This window comes from Triturus cristatus, chromosome 1_1 (genome assembly GCF_964204655.1).
Source record: "Triturus cristatus chromosome 1_1, aTriCri1.1, whole genome shotgun sequence".
NCBI lineage: Eukaryota > Metazoa > Chordata > Amphibia > Caudata > Salamandridae > Triturus > Triturus cristatus.
In genome coordinates, this window is record NC_140579.1 from 419338627 (window position 1) to 419358936 (window position 20310).

Sequence of the window (20310 nt, forward strand, 5' to 3'; positions counted from 1 at the left end):
CTGCCTTCCTAAAATGGCCGCCACACACATGCACAGGCCACCCACAACAAATAACCAAAAAGGGATTACAAAGGACAGGAACAGGAAGTTTTAGTGTCTGTGGAACTTACTTCCTCTCATAAAAATATTTTGAAAAAAATAAAATCTTCTCCGTGCTCCAAACCTACAGCTCAATGACAACCTGAGGAGTTTTTTTAGCAGAAATGCACAAAAAAGAGTTTTCGAGAAGGATCTATGTTGCTCGCGAGATATTGTTTGCCAGATTGCAAAAGCTGCGTGTTTGGGATCGCGAACTGTACAAAAAGGTTTTGTCGCGTGCGCGAACACACATATTGCGAGCGCGAAAATGACGAAAACTGTAAGTCCGCTTTGTCGCGCTGTGCAGAGTTACCAAAAGTACGCGAGCTGAATCCCTAGGCTTACATACTGGCTAAAAAGCCCTATTTATTTAACACACACCCAAAAAATGCTATTCCACCCCAAAAAACACCTTTTGCAATAAAATCCAAAGCCATCCATGGTGTAAAAGAAAATCAACAGACAACACAAACTGTAAATTTAAATAACGCACCAAAGATTTGAGGCTGAATACCTCTGGGCCTACTCGCACACTAGGCCACAAGCTTGGAACAGAATGCCAAAAGCAAGCACACTGCTTGGATGGCTCCACAAAATGGCCGCCACACACCCACAACAACAAGAAATGGAAGACAGTCAATGTACGCCTAGGCAAAAGCACAATGCCTGCCTTCCTAAAATGGCCGCCACACACATGCACAGGCCACCCACCACAAATAACCAAAAAGTGATTACAAAGGACAGGAACAGGAAGTTTTAGTGTCTGTGGAACTTACTTCCTCTCATAAAAATATTTTGAAAAAAATAAAAGCTTCTCCGTCCTCCAAACCTACAGCTCAATGACAACGGGAGGAGTTTTTTTTAGCAGAAATGCACAAAAACGCGTTTTCGAGAAGGATCTATGTTGCTTGCGACATATTGTTTGCCAGATTGCAAAAGTTGCGTGTTCGGGATCGCGAACTGTACAAAAAGCCTTTACCGCGTGCGCGAACACGCATATTGCGAGCGCGAAAATGACGAAAACTGTAAGTCCGCGTTGTCGCACTGTGCAGAGTTACCAAAAGTACGCGAGCTGAATCCCTAGGCTTACATACTGGCTAAAAAGCCCTATTTATTTAACACACACCCAAAAAATGCTATTCCTCCCCAAAAACCACCTTTTGCAATAAAATCCAAAGCCATCCATGGTGTAAAAGAAAACCAACAGACAACACAAACTGTAAATTTAAATAACGCACCAAAGATTTGAGGCTGAATACCTCTGGGCCTACTCGCAGACTAGGCCACAAGCTTGGAACAGAATGCCAAAAGCAAGCACACTGCTTGGATGGCTCCACAAAATGGCCGCCACACACCCACAACAACAAGAAATGGAAGACAGTCAATGTACGCCTAGGCAAAAGCACAATGCCTGCCTTCCTAAAATGGCCGCCACACAAATGCACAGGCCACCCACAACAAATAACCAAAAAGGGATTACAAAGGACAGGAACAGGAAGTTTTAGTGTCTGTGGAACTTACTTCCTCTCATAAAAATATTTTGAAAAAAATAAAATCTTCTCCGTGCTCCAAACCTACAGCTCAATGACAACCTGAGGAGTTTTTTTAGCAGAAATGCACAAAAAAGAGTTTTCGAGAAGGATCTATGTTGCTCGCGAGATATTGTTTGCCAGATTGCAAAAGCTGCGTGTTTGGGATCGCGAACTGTACAAAAAGGTTTTGTCGCGTGCGCGAACACACATATTGCGAGCGCGAAAATGACGAAAACTGTAAGTCCGCGTTGTCGCGCTGTGCAGAGTTACCAAAAGTACGCGAGCTGAATCCCTAGGCTTACATACTGGCTAAAAAGCCCTATTTATTTAACACACACCCAAAAAATGCTATTCCACCCCAAAAAACACCTTTTGCAATAAAATCCAAAGCCATCCATGGTGTAAAAGAAAATCAACAGACAACACAAACTGTAAATTTAAATAACGCACCAAAGATTTGAGGCTGACTACCTCTGGGCCTACTGGCAGACTAGGCCACAAGCTTGGAACAGAATGCCAAAAGCAAGCACACTGCTTGGATGGCTCCACAAAATGGCCGCCACACACCCACAACAACAAGAAATGGAAGACAGTCAATGTACGCCTATGGCAAAAGCACAATGCCTGCCTTCCTAAAATGGCCACCACACACATGCACAGGCCACCCAAGACAAATAACCAAAAAGTGATTACAAAGGACAGGAACAGGAAGTTTTAGTGTCTGTGGAACTTACTTCCTCTCATAAAATTATTTTGAAAAAAATAAAAGCTTCTCCGTGCTCCAAACCTACAGCTCAATGACAACCTGAGGAGTTTTTTTAGCAGAAATGCACAAAAAAGCGTTTTCGAGAAGGATCTATGTTGCTCGCGAGATATTGTTTGCCATATTGCAAACGCTGCGTGTTCGGGATCGCGAACTGTACAAAAAGGCTTTACCATGTGCGCGAACACGCATATTGCGTGCGCGAAAATGACGAAAACTGTAAGTCCGCGTTGTCGCGCTGTGCAGAGTTACCAAAAGTACGCAAGCTGAATCCCTAGGCTTACATACTGGCTAAAAAGCCCTATTTATTTAACACACACCCACAAAATGCTATTCCTCCCCAAAAACCACCTTTTGCAATAAAATCCAAAGCCATCCATGGTGTAAAAGAAAATCAACAGACAACACAAACTGTAAATTTAAATAACGCACCAAAGATTTGAGGCTGAATACCTCTGGGCCTACTCGCAGACTAGGCCACAAGCTTGGAACAGGCAAAAGCAAGCACACTGCTTGGATGGCTCCACAAAATGGCCGCCACACACCCACAACAACAAGAAATGGAAGACAGTCAATGTACGCCTAGGCAAAAGCACAATGCCTGCCTTCCTAAAATGGCCGCCACACACATGCACAGGCCACCCACCACAAAAAACCAAAAAGTGATTACAAAGGACAGGAACAGGAAGTTTTAGTGTCTGTGGAACTTACTTCATCTCATAAAAATATTTTGAAAAAAATAAAAGCTTCTCCATGCTCCAAACCTACAGCTCAATGACAACCTGAGGAGTTTTTTTAGCAGAAATGCACAAAAAAGCGTTTTCGAGAAGGATCTATGTTGCTCGTGAGATATTGTTTGCCATATTGCAAACGCTGCGTGTTCGGGATCACGAACTGTACATAAAGGCTTTACCACTTGCGCGAACACGCATATTGCGTGCGCGAAAATGACGAAAACTGTAAGTCCGCGTTGTCGCGCTGTGCAGAGTTACCAAAAGTACGCGAGCTGAATCCCTAGGCTTACATACTGGCTAAAAAGCCCTATTTATTTAACACACACCCAAAAAATGCTATTCCACCCCAAAAAACACCTTTTGCAATAAAATCCAAAGCCATCCATGGTGTAAAAGAAAATCAACAGACAACACAAACTGTAAATTTAAATAACGCACCAAAGATTTGAGGCTGAATACCTCTGGGCCTACTCGCAGACTAGGCCACAAGCTTGGAACAGAATGCCAAAAGCAAGCACACTGCTTGGATGGCTCCACAAAATGGCCGCCACACACCCACAACAACAAGAAATGGAAGACAGTCAATGTACGCCTAGGCAAAAGCACAATGCCTGCCTTCCTAAAATGGCCGCCACACAAATGCACAGGCCACCCACAACAAATAACCAAAAAGGGATTACAAAGGACAGGAACAGGAAGTTTTAGTGTCTGTGGAACTTACTTCCTCTCATAAAAATATTTTGAAAAAAATAAAATCTTCTCCGTGCTCCAAACCTACAGCTCAATGACAACCTGAGGAGTTTTTTTAGCAGAAATGCACAAAAAAGAGTTTTCGAGAAGGATCTATGTTGCTCGCGAGATATTGTTTGCCAGATTGCAAAAGCTGCGTGTTTGGGATCGCGAACTGTACAAAAAGGTTTTGTCGCGTGCGCGAACACACATATTGCGAGCGCGAAAATGACGAAAACTGTAAGTCCGCGTTGTCGCGCTGTGCAGAGTTACCAAAAGTACGCGAGCTGAATCCCTAGGCTTACATACTGGCTAAAAAGCCCTATTTATTTAACACACACCCAAAAAATGCTATTCCACCCCAAAAAACACCTTTTGCAATAAAATCCAAAGCCATCCATGGTGTAAAAGAAAATCAACAGACAACACAAACTGTAAATTTAAATAACGCACCAAAGATTTGAGGCTGACTACCTCTGGGCCTACTGGCAGACTAGGCCACAAGCTTGGAACAGAATGCCAAAAGCAAGCACACTGCTTGGATGGCTCCACAAAATGGCCGCCACACACCCACAACAACAAGAAATGGAAGACAGTCAATGTACGCCTATGGCAAAAGCACAATGCCTGCCTTCCTAAAATGGCCACCACACACATGCACAGGCCACCCAAGACAAATAACCAAAAAGTGATTACAAAGGACAGGAACAGGAAGTTTTAGTGTCTGTGGAACTTACTTCCTCTCATAAAATTATTTTGAAAAAAATAAAAGCTTCTCCGTGCTCCAAACCTACAGCTCAATGACAACCTGAGGAGTTTTTTTAGCAGAAATGCACAAAAAAGCGTTTTCGAGAAGGATCTATGTTGCTCGCGAGATATTGTTTGCCATATTGCAAACGCTGCGTGTTCGGGATCGCGAACTGTACAAAAAGGCTTTACCATGTGCGCGAACACGCATATTGCGTGCGCGAAAATGACGAAAACTGTAAGTCCGCGTTGTCGCGCTGTGCAGAGTTACCAAAAGTACGCAAGCTGAATCCCTAGGCTTACATACTGGCTAAAAAGCCCTATTTATTTAACACACACCCACAAAATGCTATTCCTCCCCAAAAACCACCTTTTGCAATAAAATCCAAAGCCATCCATGGTGTAAAAGAAAATCAACAGACAACACAAACTGTAAATTTAAATAACGCACCAAAGATTTGAGGCTGAATACCTCTGGGCCTACTCGCAGACTAGGCCACAAGCTTGGAACAGGCAAAAGCAAGCACACTGCTTGGATGGCTCCACAAAATGGCCGCCACACACCCACAACAACAAGAAATGGAAGACAGTCAATGTACGCCTAGGCAAAAGCACAATGCCTGCCTTCCTAAAATGGCCGCCACACACATGCACAGGCCACCCACCACAAAAAAACAAAAAGTGATTACAAAGGACAGGAACAGGAAGTTTTAGTGTCTGTGGAACTTACTTCCTCTCATAAAAATATTTTGAAAAAAATAAAAGCTTCTCCATGCTCCAAACCTACAGCTCAATGACCACCTGAGGAGTTTTTTTAGCAGAAATGCACAAAAAAGCGTTTTCGAGAAGGATCTATGTTGCTCGTGAGATATTGTTTGCCATATTGCAAACGCTGCGTGTTCGGGATCACGAACTGTACATAAAGGCTTTACCACTTGCGCGAACACGCATATTGCGTGCGCGAAAATGACTAAAACTGTAAGTCCGCGTTGTCGCGCTGTGCAGAGTTACCAAAAGTACGCGAGCTGAATCCCTAGGCTTACATACTGGCTAAAAAGCCCTATTTATTTAACACACACCCAAAAAATGCTATTCCACCCCAAAAAACACCTTTTGCAATAAAATCCAAAGCCATCCATGGTGTAAAAGAAAATCAACAGACAACACAAACTGTAAATTTAAATAACGCACCAAAGATTTGAGGCTGAATACCTCTGGGCCTACTCGCAGACTAGGCCACAAGCTTGGAACAGAATGCCAAAAGCAAGCACACTGCTTGGATGGCTCCACAAAATGGCCGCCACACACCCACAACAACAAGATTTGGAAGACAGTCAATGTACGCCTAGGCAAAAGCACAATGCCTGCCTTCCTAAAATGGCCGCCACACACATGCACAGGCCACCCACCACAAATAACCAAAAAGTGATTACAAAGGACAGGAACAGGAAGTTTTAGTGTCTGTGGAACTTACTTCCTCTCATAAAAATATTTTGAAAAAAATAAAAGCTTCTCCGTGCTCCAAACCTACAGCTCAATGACAACCTGAGGAGTTTTTTTAGCAGAAATGCACAAAAAAGCGTTTTCGAGAAGGATCTATGTTGCTCGTGAGATATTGTTTGCCAGATTGCAAAAGCTGCGTGTTCGGGATCGCAAACTGTACAAAAAGGCTTTATCACGTGCGCGAACACGCATATTGCGAGTGCGAAAATGACGAAAACTGTAAGTCCGCGTTGTCGCGCTGTGCAGAGTTACCAAAAGTACGCGAGCTGAATCCCTAGGCTTACATACTGGCTAAAAAGCCCTATTTATTTAACACACACCCAAAAAATGCTATTCCACCCCAAAAAACACCTTTTGCAATAAAATCCAAAGCCATCCATGGTGTAAAAGAAAATCAACAGACAACACAAACTGTAAATTTAAATAACGCACCAAAGATTTGAGGCTGACTACCTCTGGGCCTACTGGCAGACTAGGCCACAAGCTTGGAACAGAATGCCAAAAGCAAGCAGACTGCTTGGATGGCTCCACAAAATGTCCGCCACATACCCACAACAAAAAGAAATGGAAGACAGTCAATGTATGCCTATGGCAAAAGCACAATGCCTGCCTTCCTAAAATGGCCGCCACACACATGCACAGGCCACCCACCACAAATAACCAAAAAGGGATTACAAAGGACAGGAACAGGAAGTTTTAGTGTCTGTGGAACTTACTTCCTCTCATAAAAATATTTTTAAAAAATAAAATCTTCTCCGTGCTCCAAACCTACAGCTCAATGACAACCTGAGGAATTTTGTTAACAGAAATGCACAAAAAAGCGTTTTCGAGAAGGATCTATGTTGCTCGCGAGATATTGTTTGCCAGATTGCAAAAGCTGCGTGTTTGGGATCGCGAACTGTACAAAAAGGCTTTGTCGCGTGCGCGAACACGCATATTGCGAGCGCGAAAATGACGAAAACTGTAAGTCCGCGTTGTCGCGCTGTGCAGAGTTACCAAAAGTACGCGAGCTGAATCCCTAGGCTTACATACTGGCTAAAAAGCCCTATTTATTTAACACACACCCAAAAAATGCTATTCCACCCCAAAAAACACCTTTTGCAATAAAATCCAAAGCCATCCATGGTGTAAAAGAAAATCAACAGACAACACAAACTGTAAATTTAAATAATGCACCAAAGATTTGAGGCTGACTACCTCTGGGCCTACTGGCAGACTAGGCCACAAGCTTGGAACAGAATGCCAAAAGCAAGCACACTGCTTGGATGGCTCCACAAAATGGCCGCCACACACCCACAACAACAAGAAATGGAAGACAGTCAATGTACGCCTATGGCAAAAGCACAATGCCTGCCTTCCTAAAATGGCCACCACACACATGCACAGGCCACCCAACACAAATAACCAAAAAGTGATTACAAAGGACAGGAACAGGAAGTTTTAGTGTCTGTGGAACTTACTTCCTCTCATAAAAATATTTTGAAAAAAATAAAAGCTTCTCCGTCCTCCAAACCTACAGCTCAATGACAACCCGAGGAGTTTTTTTAGCAGAAATGCACAAAAACGCGTTTTCGAGAAGGATCTATGTTGCTCGCGAGATATTGTTTGCCAGTTTGCAAAAGTTGTGTGTTCGGGATCGCGAACTGTACAAAAAGCCTTTACCGCGTGCGCGAACACGCATATTGCGAGCGCGAAAATGACGAAAACTGTAAGTCCGCGTTGTCGCACTGTGCAGAGTTACCAAAAGTACGCGAGCTGAATCCCTAGGCTTACATACTGGCTAAAAAGCCCTATTTATTTAACACACACCCAAAAAATGCTATTCCTCCCCAAAAAACACCTTTTGCAATAAAATCCAAAGCCATCCATGGTGTAAAAGAAAATCAACAGACAACACAAACTGTAAATTTAAATAACGCACCAAAGATTTGAGGCTGAATACCTCTGGGCCTACTCGCAGACTAGGCCACAAGCTTGGAACAGAATGGCAAAAGCAAGCACACTGCTTGGATGGCTCCACAAAATGGCCGCCACACACCCACAACAACAAGATTTGGAAGACAGTCAATGTGCGCCTAGGCAAAAGCACAATGCCTGCCTTCCTAAAATGGCCGCCACACACATGCACAGGCCACCCACCACAAATAACCAAAAAGTGATTACAAAGGACAGGAACAGGAAGTTTTAGTGTCTGTGGAACTTACTTCCTCTCATAAAAATATTTTGAAAAAAATAAAAGCTTCTCCGTGCTCCAAACCTACAGCTCAATGACAACCTGAGGAGTTTTTTTAGCAGAAATGCACAAAAAAGCGTTTTCGAGAAGGATCTATGTTGCTCGTGAGATATTGTTTGCCAGATTGCAAAAGCTGCGTGTTCGGGATCGCAAACTGTACAAAAAGGCTTTATCACGTGCGCGAATACGCATATTGCGAGCGCGAAAATGACGAAAACTGTAAGTCCGCGTTGTCGCGCTGTGCAGAGTTACCAAAAGTACGCAAGCTGAATCCCTAGGCTTACATACTGGCTAAAAAGCCCTATTTAATTTACACACACCCAAAAAATGCTATTCCACCCCAAAAAACACCTTTTGCAATAAAATCCAAAGCCATCCATGGTGTAAAAGACAATCAACAGACAACACAAACTGTAAATTTAAATAACGCACCAAAGATTTGAGGCTGACTACCACTGGCCCTACTGGCAGACTAGGCCACAAGCTTGGAACAGAATGCCAAAAGCATGCACACTGCTTGGATGGCTCCACAAAATGACCGCCACATACCCACAACAAAAAGAAATGGAAGACAGTCAATGTATGCCTATGGCAAAAGCACAATGCCTGCCTTCCTAAAATGGCCGCCACACACATGCACAGGCCACCCACCACAAATAACCAAAAAGGGATTACAAAGGACAGGAACAGGAAGTTTTAGTGTCTGTGGAACTTACTTCCTCTCATAAAAATATTTTAAAAAAATAAAATCTTCTCTGTGCTCCAAACCTACAGCTCAATGACAACCTGAGGAGTTTTTTTAACAGAAATGCACAAAAAAGCGTTTTCGAGAAGGATCTATGTTGCTCGCGAGATATTGTTTGCCAGATTGCAAAAGCTGCGTGTTTGGGATCGCGAACTGTACAAAAAGGCTTTGTCGCGTGCGCGAACACGCATATTGCGAGCGCGAAAATGACGAAAACTGTAAGTCCGCGTTGTCGCGCTGTGCAGAGTTACCAAAAGTACGCGAGCTGAATCCCTAGGCTTACATACTGGCTAAAAAGCCCTATTTATTTAACACACACCCAAAAAATGCTATTCCACCCCAAAAAACACCTTTTGCAATAAAATCCAATGCCATCCATGGTGTAAAAGAAAATCAACAGACAACACAAACTAAATTTAAATAACGCACCAAAGATTTGAGGCTGACTACCTCTGGGCCTACTGGCAGACTAGGCCACAAGCTTGGAACAGAATGCCAAAAGCAAGCACACTGCTTGGATGGCTCCACAAAATGGCCGCCACACACCCACAACAACAAGAAATGGAAGACAGTCAATGTACGCCTATGGCAAAAGCACAATGCCTGCCTTCCTAAAATGGCCACCACACACATGCACAGGCCACCCAACACAAATAACCAAAAAGTGATTACAAAGGACAGGAACAGGAAGTTTTAGTGTCTGTGGAACTTACTTCCTCTCATAAAATTATTTTGAAAAAAATAAAAGCTTCTCCGTGCTCCAAACCTACAGCTCAATGACAACCTGAGGAGTTTTTTTAGCAGAAATGCACAAAAAAGCATTTTCGAGAAGGATCTATGTTGCTCGCGAGATATTGTTTGCCATATTGCAAACGCTGCGTGTTCGGGATCGCAAACTGTACAAAAAGGCTTTACCACGTGCGCGAACACGCATATTGCGTGCGCGAAAATGACGAAAACTGTAAGTCCGCGTTGTCGCGCTGTGCAGAGTTACCAAAAGTACGCAAGCTGAAACCCTAGGCTTAGATACTGGCTAAAAGGCCCTATTTATTTAATACACACCCAAAAAATGCTATTCCACCCCAAAAAACACCTTTTGCAATAAAATCCAAAGCCATCCATGGTGTAAAAGAAAATCAACAGACAACACAAACTGTAAATTTAAATAACGCACCAAAGATTTGAGGCTGAATACCTCTGGGCCTACTCGCAGACTAGGCCACAAGCTTGGAACAGAATGCCAAAAGCAAGCACACTGCTTGGATGGCTCCACAAAATGGCCGCCACACACCCACAACAACAAGAAATGGAAGACAGTCAATGTACGCCTAGGCAAAAGCACAATGCCTGCCTTCCTAAAATGGCCGCCACACACATGCACAGGCCACCCACCACAAATAACCAAAAAGTGATTACAAAGGACAGGAACAGGAAGTTTTAGTGTCTGTGGAACTTACTTCCTCTCATAAAAATATTTTGAAAAAAATAAAAGCTTCTCCGTCCTCCAAACCTACAGCTCAATGACAACCCGAGGAGTTTTTTTAGCAGAAATGCACAAAAACGCGTTTTCGAGAAGGATCTATGTTGCTCGCGAGATATTGTTTGCCAGATTGCAAAAGTTGCGTGTTCGGGATCGCGAACTGTACAAAAAGCCTTTACCGCGTGCGCGAACACGCATATTGCGAGCGCGAAAATGACGAAAACTGTAAGTCCGCGTTGTCGCACTGTGCAGAGTTACCAAAAGTACGCAAACTGAATCCCTAGGCTTACATACTGGCTAAAAAGCCCTATTTATTTAACACACACCCAAAAAATGCTATTCCTCTCCAAAAAACACCTTTTGCAATAAAATCCAAAGCCATCCATGGTGTAAAAGAAAATCAACAGACAACACAAACTGTAAATTTAAATAACGCACCAAAGATTTGAGGCTGAATACCTCTGGGCCTACTCGCAGACTAGGCCACAAGCTTGGAACAGAATGGCAAAAGCAAGCACACTGCTTGGATGTCTCCACAAAATGGACGCCACACACCCACAACAACAAGAAATGGAAGACAGTCAATGTACGCCTATGGCAAAAGCACAATGCCTGCCTTCCTAAAATGGCCGCCACACACATGCACAGGCCACCCACCACAAATAACCAAAAAGTGATTACAAAGGACAGGAACAGGAAGTTTTAGTGTCTGTGGAACTTACTTCCTCTCATAAAAATATTTTGAAAAAAATAAAAGCTTCTCCGTGCTCCAAACCTACAGCTCAATGACAACCTGAGGAGTTTTTTTAGCAGAAATGCACAAAAAAGCGTTTTCGAGAAGGATCTATGTTGCTCGTGAGATATTGTTTGCCAGATTGCAAAAGCTGCGTGTTCGGGATCGCGAACTGTACAAAAAGGCTTTATCGCATGCGCGAACACGCATATTGCGAGCGCGAAAATGACGAAAACTGTAAGTCCGCGTTGTCGCGCTGTGCAGAGTTACCAAAAGTACGCGAGCTGAATCCCTAGGCTTACATACTGGCTAAAAAGCCCTATTTATTTAACACACACCCAAAAAATGCTATTCTACCCCAAAAAACACCTTTTGCAATAAAATCCAAAGCTATCCATGGTGTAAAAGAAAATCAACAGACAACACAAACTGTAAATTTAAATAACGCACCAAAGATTTGAGGCTGACTACCTCTGGGCCTACTGGCAGACTAGGCCACAAGCTTGGAACAGAATGCCAAAAGCAAGCACACTGCTTGGATGGCTCCACAAAATGGCCGCCACATACCCACAACAAAAAGAAATGGAAGACAGTCAATGTATGCCTATGGCAAAAGCACAATGCCTGCCTTCCTAAAATGGCCGCCACACACATGCACAGGCCACCCACAACAAATAACCAAAAAGGGATTACAAAGGACAGGAACAGGAAGTTTTAGTGTCTGTGGAACTTACTTCCTCTCATAAAAATATTTTGAAAAAAATAAAATCTTCTCCGTGCTCCAAACCTACAGCTCAATGACAACCTGAGGAGTTTTTTTAGCAGAAATGCACAAAAAAGCGTTTTCGAGAAGGATCTATGTTGCTCGCGAGATATTGTTTGCCAGATTGCAAAAGCTGCGTGTTTGGGATCGCGAACTGTACAAAAAGGTTTTGTCGCGTGCGCGAACACACATATTGCGAGCGCGAAAATGACGAAAACTGTAAGTCCGCGTTGTCGCGCTGTGCAGAGTTACCAAAACTACGCGAGCTGAATCCCTAGGCTTACATACTGGCTAAAAAGCCCTATTTATGTAACACACACCCAAAAAATGCTATTCCACCCCAAAAAACACCTTTTGCAATAAAATCCAAAGCCATCCATGGTGTAAAAGAAAATCAACAGACAACACAAACTGTAAATTTAAATAACGCACCAAAGATTTGAGGCTGACTACCTCTGGGCCTACTGGCAGACTAGGCCACAAGCTTGGAACAGAATGCCAAAAGCAAGCACACTGCTTGGATGGCTCCACAAAATGGCCGCCACACACCCACAACAACAAGAAATGGAAGACAGTCAATGTACGCCTATGGCAAAAGCACAATGCCTGCCTTCCTAAAATGGCCACCACACACATGCACAGGCCACCCAACACAAATAACCAAAAAGTGATTACAAAGGACAGGAACAGGAAGTTTTAGTGTCTGTGGAACTTACTTCCTCTCATAAAATTATTTTGAAAAAAATAAAAGCTTCTCCGTGCTCCAAACCTACAGCTCAATGACAACCTGAGGAGTTTTTTTAGCAGAAATGCACAAAAAAGCGTTTTCGAGAAGGATCTATGTTGCTCGCGAGATATTGTTTGCCATATTGCAAACGCTGCGTGTTCGGGATCGCGAACTGTACAAAAAGGCTTTACCACGTGCGCGAACACGCATATTGCGTGCGCGAAAATGACGAAAACTGTAAGTCCGCGTTGTCGCGCTGTGTAGAGTTACCAAAAGTACGCAAGCTGAATCCCTAGGCTTACATACTGGCTAAAAAACCCTATTTATTTAACACACACCCAAAAAATGCTATTCCACCCCAAAAAACACCTTTTGCAATAAAATCCAAAGCCATCCATGGTGTAAAAGAAAATCAACAGACAACACAAACTGTAAATTTAAATAACGCACCAAAGATTTGAGGCTGAATACCTCTGGGCCTACTCGCAGACTAGGCCACAAGCTTGGAACAGAATGCCAAAAGCAAGCACACTGCTTGGATGGCTCCACAAAATGGCCGCCACACACCCACAACAACAAGAAATGGAAGACAGTCAATGTACGCCTAGGCAAAAGCACAATGCCTGCCTTCCTAAAATGGCCGCCACACACATGCACAGGCCACCCACCACAAATAATCAAAAAGTGATTACAAAGGACAGGAACAGGAAGTTTTAGTGTCTGTGGAACTTACTTCCTCTCATAAAAATATTTTGAAAAAAATAAAAGCTTCTCCGTCCTCCAAACCTACAGCTCAATGACAACCGGAGGAGTTTTTTTTAGCAGAAATGCACAAAAACGCGTTTTCGAGAAGGATCTATGTTGCTCGCGAGATATTGTTTGCCAGATTGCAAAAGTTGCGTGTTCGGGATCGCGAACTGTACAAAAAGCCTTTACCGCGTGCGCGAACACGCATATTGCGAGCGCGAAAATGACGAAAACTGAAAGTCCGCGTTGTCGCACTGTGCAGAGTTACCAAAAGTACGCGAGCTGAATCCCTAGGCTTACATACTGGCTAAAAAGCCCTATTTATTTAACACACACCCAAAAAATGCTATTCCTCCCCAAAAACCACCTTTTGCAATAAAATCCAAAGCCATCCATGGTGTAAAAGAAAATCAACAGACAACACAAACTGTAAATTTAAATAACGCACCAAAGATTTGAGGCTGAATACCTCTGGGCCTACTCGCAGACTAGGCCACAAGCTTGGAACAGAATGGCAAAAGCAAGCACACTGCTTGGATGGCTCCACAAAATGGCCGCCACACACCCACAACAACAAGAAATGGAAGACAGTCAATGTACGCCTAGGCAAAAGCACAATGCCTGCCTTCCTAAAATGGCCGCCACACACATGCACAGGCCACCCACCACAAATAACCAAAAAGTGATTACAAAGGACAGGAACAGGAAGTTTTAGTGTCTGTGGAACTTACTTCCTCTCATAAAATTATTTTGAAAAAAATAAAAGCTTCTCCGTGCTCCAAACCTACAGCTCAATGACAACCTGAGGAGTTTTTTTAGCAGAAATGCACAAAAAAGCATTTTCGAGAAGGATCTATGTTGCTCGCGAGATATTGTTTGCCAGATTGCAAAAGTTGCGTGTTCGGGATCGCGAACTGTACAAAAAGCCTTTACCGCGTGCGCGAACACGCATATTGCGAGCGCGAAAATGACGAAAACTGTAAGTCCGCGTTGTCGCACTGTGCAGAGTTACCAAAAGTAAGCAAACTGAATCCCTAGTCTTACATACTGGCTAAAAAGCCCTATTTATTTAACACACACCCAAAAAATGCTATTCCTCTCCAAAAAACACCTTTTGCAATAAAATCCAAAGCCATCCATGGTGTAAAAGAAAATCAACAGACAACACAAACTGTAAATTTAAATAACGCACCAAAGATTTGAGGCTGAATACCTCTGGGCCTACTCGCAGACTAGGCCACAAGCTTGGAACAGAATGGCAAAAGCAAGCAGACTGCTTGGATGTCTCCACAAAATGGACGCTACACACCCACAACAACAAGAAATGGAAGACAGTCAATGTACGCCTATGGCAAAAGCACAATGCCTGCCTTCCTAAAATGGCCGCCACACACATGCACAGGCCACCCACCACAAATAACCAAAAAGTGATTACAAAGGACAGGAACAGGAAGTTTTAGTGTCTGTGGAACTTACTTCCTCTCATAAAAATATTTTGAAAAAAATAAAAGCTTCTCCGTGCTCCAAACCTACAGCTCAATGACAACCTGAGGAGTTTTTTTAGCAGAAATGCACAAAAAAGCGTTTTCGAGAAGGATCTATGTTGCTCGTGAGATATTGTTTGCCAGATTGCAAAAGCTGCGTGTTCGGGATCGCGAACTGTACAAAAAGGCTTTATCGCATGCGCGAACACGCATATTGCGAGCGCGAAAATGACGAAAACTGTAAGTCCGCGTTGTCGCGCTGTGCAGAGTTACCAAAAGTACGTGAGCTGAATCCCTAGGCTTACATACTGGCTAAAAAGCCCTATTTATTTAACACACACCCAAAAAATGCTATTCCACCCCAAAAAACACCTTTTGCAATAAAATCCAAAGCCATCCATGGTGTAAAAGAAAATCAACAGACAACACAAACTGTAAATTTAAATAACGCACCAAAGATTTGAGGCTGACTACCTCTGGGCCTACTGGCAGACTAGGCCACAAGCTTGGAACAGAATGCCAAAAGCAAGCACACTGCTTGGATGGCTCCACAAAATGGCCGCCACATACCCACAACAAAAAGAAATGGAAGACAGTCAATGTATGCCTATGGCAAAAGCACAATGCCTGCCTTCCTAAAATGGCCGCCACACACATGCACAGGCCACCCACAACAAATAACCAAAAAGGGATTACAAAGGACAGGAACAGGAAGTTTTAGTGTCTGTGGAACTTACTTCCTCTCATAAAAATATTTTGAAAAAAATAAAATCTTCTCCGTGCTCCAAACCTACAGCTCAATGACAACCTGAGGAGTTTTTTTAGCAGAAATGCACAAAAAAGCGTTTTCGAGAAGGATCTATGTTGCTCGCGAGATATTGTTTGCCAGATTGCAAAAGCTGCGTGTTTGGGATCGCGAACTGTACAAAAAGGTTTTGTCGCGTGCGCGAACACACATATTGCGAGCGCGAAAATGACGAAAACTGTAAGTCCGCGTTGTCGCGCTGTGCAGAGTTACCAAAAGTACGCGAGCTGAATCCCTAGGCTTACATACTGGCTAAAAAGCCCTATTTATTTAACACACACCCAAAAAATGCTATTCCACCCCAAAAAACACCTTTTGCAATAAAATCCAAAGCCATCCATGGTGTAAAAGAAAATCAACAGACAACACAAACTGTAAATTTAAATAACGCACCAAAGATTTGAGGCTGAATACCTCTGGGCCTACTCGCAGACTAGGCCACAAGCTTGGAACAGAATGGCAAAAGCAAGCACACTGCTTGGATGGCTCCACAAAATGGCCGCCACACACCCACAACAACAAGATTTGGAAGACAGTCAATGTACGCCTAGGCAAAAGCACAATGCCTGCCTTCCTAAAATGGCGGCCACACACATGCACAGGCCACCCACCACAAATAACCAAAAAGTGATTACAAAGGACAGGAACAGGAAGTTTTAGTGTCTGTGGAACTTACTTCCTCTCATAAAAATATTTTGAAAAAAATAAAAGCTTCTCCGTGCTCCAAACCTACAGCTCAATGACAACCTGAGGAGTTTTTTTAGCAGAAATGCACAAAAAAGCGTTTTCGAGAAGGATCTATGTTGCTCGTGAGATATTGTTTGCCAGATTGCAAAAGCTGCGTGTTCGGGATCGCAAACTGTACAAAAAGGCTTTATCACGTGCGCGAATACGCATATTGCGAGCGCGAAAATGCCGAAAACTGTAAGTCCGCGTTGTCGCGCTGTGCAGAGTTACCAAAAGTACGCAAGCTGAATCCCTAGGCTTACATACTGGCTAAATAGCCCTATTTAATTAACACACACCCAAAAAATGCTATTCCACCCCAAAAAACACCTTTTGCAATAAAATCCAAAGCCATCCATGGTATAAAAGAAAATCAACAGACAACACAAACTGTAAATTTAAATAACGCACAAAAGATTTGAGGCTGACTACCTCTGGGCCTACTGGCAGACTAGGCCACAAGCTTGGAACAGAATGCCAAAAGCATGCACACTGCTTCGATGGCTCCACAAAATGGCCGCCACATACCCACAACAAAAAGAAATGGAAGACAGTCAATGTATGCCTATGGCAAAAGCACAATGCCTGCCTTCCTAAAATGGCCGCCACACACATGCACAGGCCACCCACCACAAATAACCAAAAAGGGATTACAAAGGACAGGAACAGGAAGTTTTAGTGTCTGTGGAACTTACTTCCTCTCATAAAAATATTTTAAAAAAATAAAATCTTCTCTGTGCTCCAAACCTACAGCTCAATGACAACCTGAGGAGTTTTTTTAACAGAAATGCACAAAAAAGCGTTTTCGAGAAGGATCTATGTTGCTCGTGAGATATTGTTTGCCATATTGCAAACGCTGCGTGTTCGGGATCGCGAACTGTACAAAAAGGCTTTACCACGTGCGCGAACACGCATATTGCGTGCGCGAAAATGACGAAAACTGTAAGTCCGCGTTGTCGCGCTGTGCTGAGTTACCAAAAGTACGCGAGCTGAATCCCTAGGCTTACATACTGGCTAAAAAGCCCTATTTATTTAACACACACCCAAAAAATGCTATTCCACCCCAAAAAACACCTTTTGCAATAAAATCCAAAGCCATCCATGGTGTAAAAGAAAATCAACAGACAACACAAACTGTAAATTTGAATAACGCACCAAAGATTTGAGGCTGAATACCTCTGGGCCTACTCGCAGACTACGCCACAAGCTTGGAACAGAATGCCAAAAGCAAGCACACTGCTTGGATGGCTCCACAAAATGGCCGCCACACACCCACAACAACAAGAAATGGAAGACAGTCAATGTACGCCTAGGCAAAAGCACAATGCCTGCCTTCCTAAAATGGCCGCCACACACATGCACAGGCCACCCACCACAAATAACCAAAAAGTGATTACAAAGGACAGGAACAGGAAGTTTTAGTGTCTGTGGAACTTACTTCCTCTCATAAAAATATTTTGAAAAAAATAAAAGCTTCTCCGTCCTCCAAACCTACAGCTCAATGACAACCCGAGGAGTTTTTTTAGCAGAAATGCACAAAAACGCGTTTTCGAGAAGGATCTATGTTGCTCGCGAGATATTGTTTGCCAGATTGCCAAAGTTGCGTGTTCGGGATCGCGAACTGTACAAAAAGCCTTTACCGCGTGCGCGAACACGCATATTGCGAGCGCGAAAATGACGAAAACTGTAAGTCCGCGTTGTTGCACTGTGCAGAGTTACCAAAAGTACGCGAGCTGAATCCCTAGGCTTACATACTGGCTAAAAAGCCCTATTTATTTAACACACACCCAAAAAATGCTATTCCTCCCCAAAAAACACCTTTTGCAATAAAATCCAAAGCCATCCATGGTGTAAAAGAAAATCAACAGACAACACAAACTGTAAATTTAAATAACGCACCAAAGATTTGAGGCTGAATACCTCTGGGCCTACTCGCAGACTAGGCCACAAGCTTGGAACAGAATGGCAAAAGCAAGCACACTGCTTGGATGGCTCCACAAAATGGCCGCCACACACCCACAACAACAAGATTTGGAAGACAGTCAATGTACGCCTAGGCAAAAGCACAATGCCTGCCTTCCTAAAATGGCGGCCACACACATGCACAGGCCACCCACCACAAATAACCAAAAAGTGATTACAAAGGACAGGAACAGGAAGTTTTAGTGTCTGTGGAACTTACTTCCTCTCATAAAAATATTTTGAAAAAAATAAAAGCTTCTCCGTGCTCCAAACCTACAGCTCAATGACAACCTGAGGAGTTTTTTTAGCAGAAATGCACAAAAAAGCGTTTTCGAGAAGGATCTATGTTGCTCGTGAGATATTGTTTGCCAGATTGCAAAAGCTGCGTGTTCGGGATCGCAAACTGTACAAAAAGGCTTTATCACGTGCGCAAATACGCATATTGCGAGCGCGAAAATGCCGAAAACTGTAAGTCCGCGTTGTCGCGCTGTGCAGAGTTACCAAAAGTACGCAAGCTGAATCCCTAGGCTTACATACTGGCTAAATAGCCCTATTTAATTAACACACACCCAAAAAATGCTATTCCACCCCAAAAAACACCTTTTGCAATAAAATCCAAAGCCATCCATGGTGTAAAAGAAAATCAACAGACAACACAAACTGTAAATTTAAATAACGCACAAAAGATTTGAGGCTGACTACCTCTGGGCCTACTGGCAGACTAGGCCACAAGCTTGGAACAGAATGCCAAAAGCATGCACACTGCTTCGATGGCTCCACAAAATGGCCGCCACATACCCACAACAAAAAGAAATGGAAGACAGTCAATGTATGCCTATGGCAAAAGCACAATGCCTGCCTTCCTAAAATGGCCGCCACACACATGCACAGGCCACCCACCACAAATAACCAAAAAGGGATTACAAAGGACAGGAACAGGAAGTTTTAGTGTCTGTGGAACTTACTTCCTCTCATAAAAATATTTTAAAAAAATAAAATCTTCTCTGTGCTCCAAACCTACAGCTCAATGACAACCTGAGGAGTTTTTTTAACAGAAATGCACAAAAAAGCGTTTTCGAGAAGGATCTATGTTGCTCGCGAGATATTGTTTGCCAGATTGCAAAAGCTGCGTGTTTGGGATCGCGAACTGTACAAAAAGGCTTTGTCGCGTGCGCGAACACGCATATTGCGAGCGCGAAAATGACGAAAACTGTAAGTCCGCGTTGTCGCGCTGTGCAGAGTTACCAAAAGTACGCGAGCTGAATCCCTAGGCTTACATACTGGCTAAAAAGCCCTATTTATTTAACACACACCCAAAAAATGCTATTCCACCCCAAAAAACACCTTTTGCAATAAAATCCAAAGCCATCCATGGTGTAAAAGAAAATCAACAGACAACACAAACTGTAAATTTAAATAACGCACCAAAGATTTGAGGCTGACTACCTCTGGGCCTACTGGCAGACTAGGCCACAAGCTTGGAACAGAATGCCAAAAGCAAGCACACTGCTTGGATGGCTCCACAAAATGGCCGCCACACACCCACAACAACAAGAAATGGAAGACAGTCAATGTACGCCTATGGCAAAAGCACAATGCCTGCCTTCCTAAAATGGCCACCACACACATGCACAGGCCACCCAACACAAATAACCAAAAAGTGATTACAAAGGACAGGAACAGGAAGTTTTAGTGTCTGTGGAACTTACTTCCTCTCATAAAATTATTTTGAAAAAAATAAAAGCTTCTCCGTGCTCCAAACCTACAGCTCAATGACAACCCGAGGAGTTTTTTTAGCAGAAATGCACAAAAATGCGTT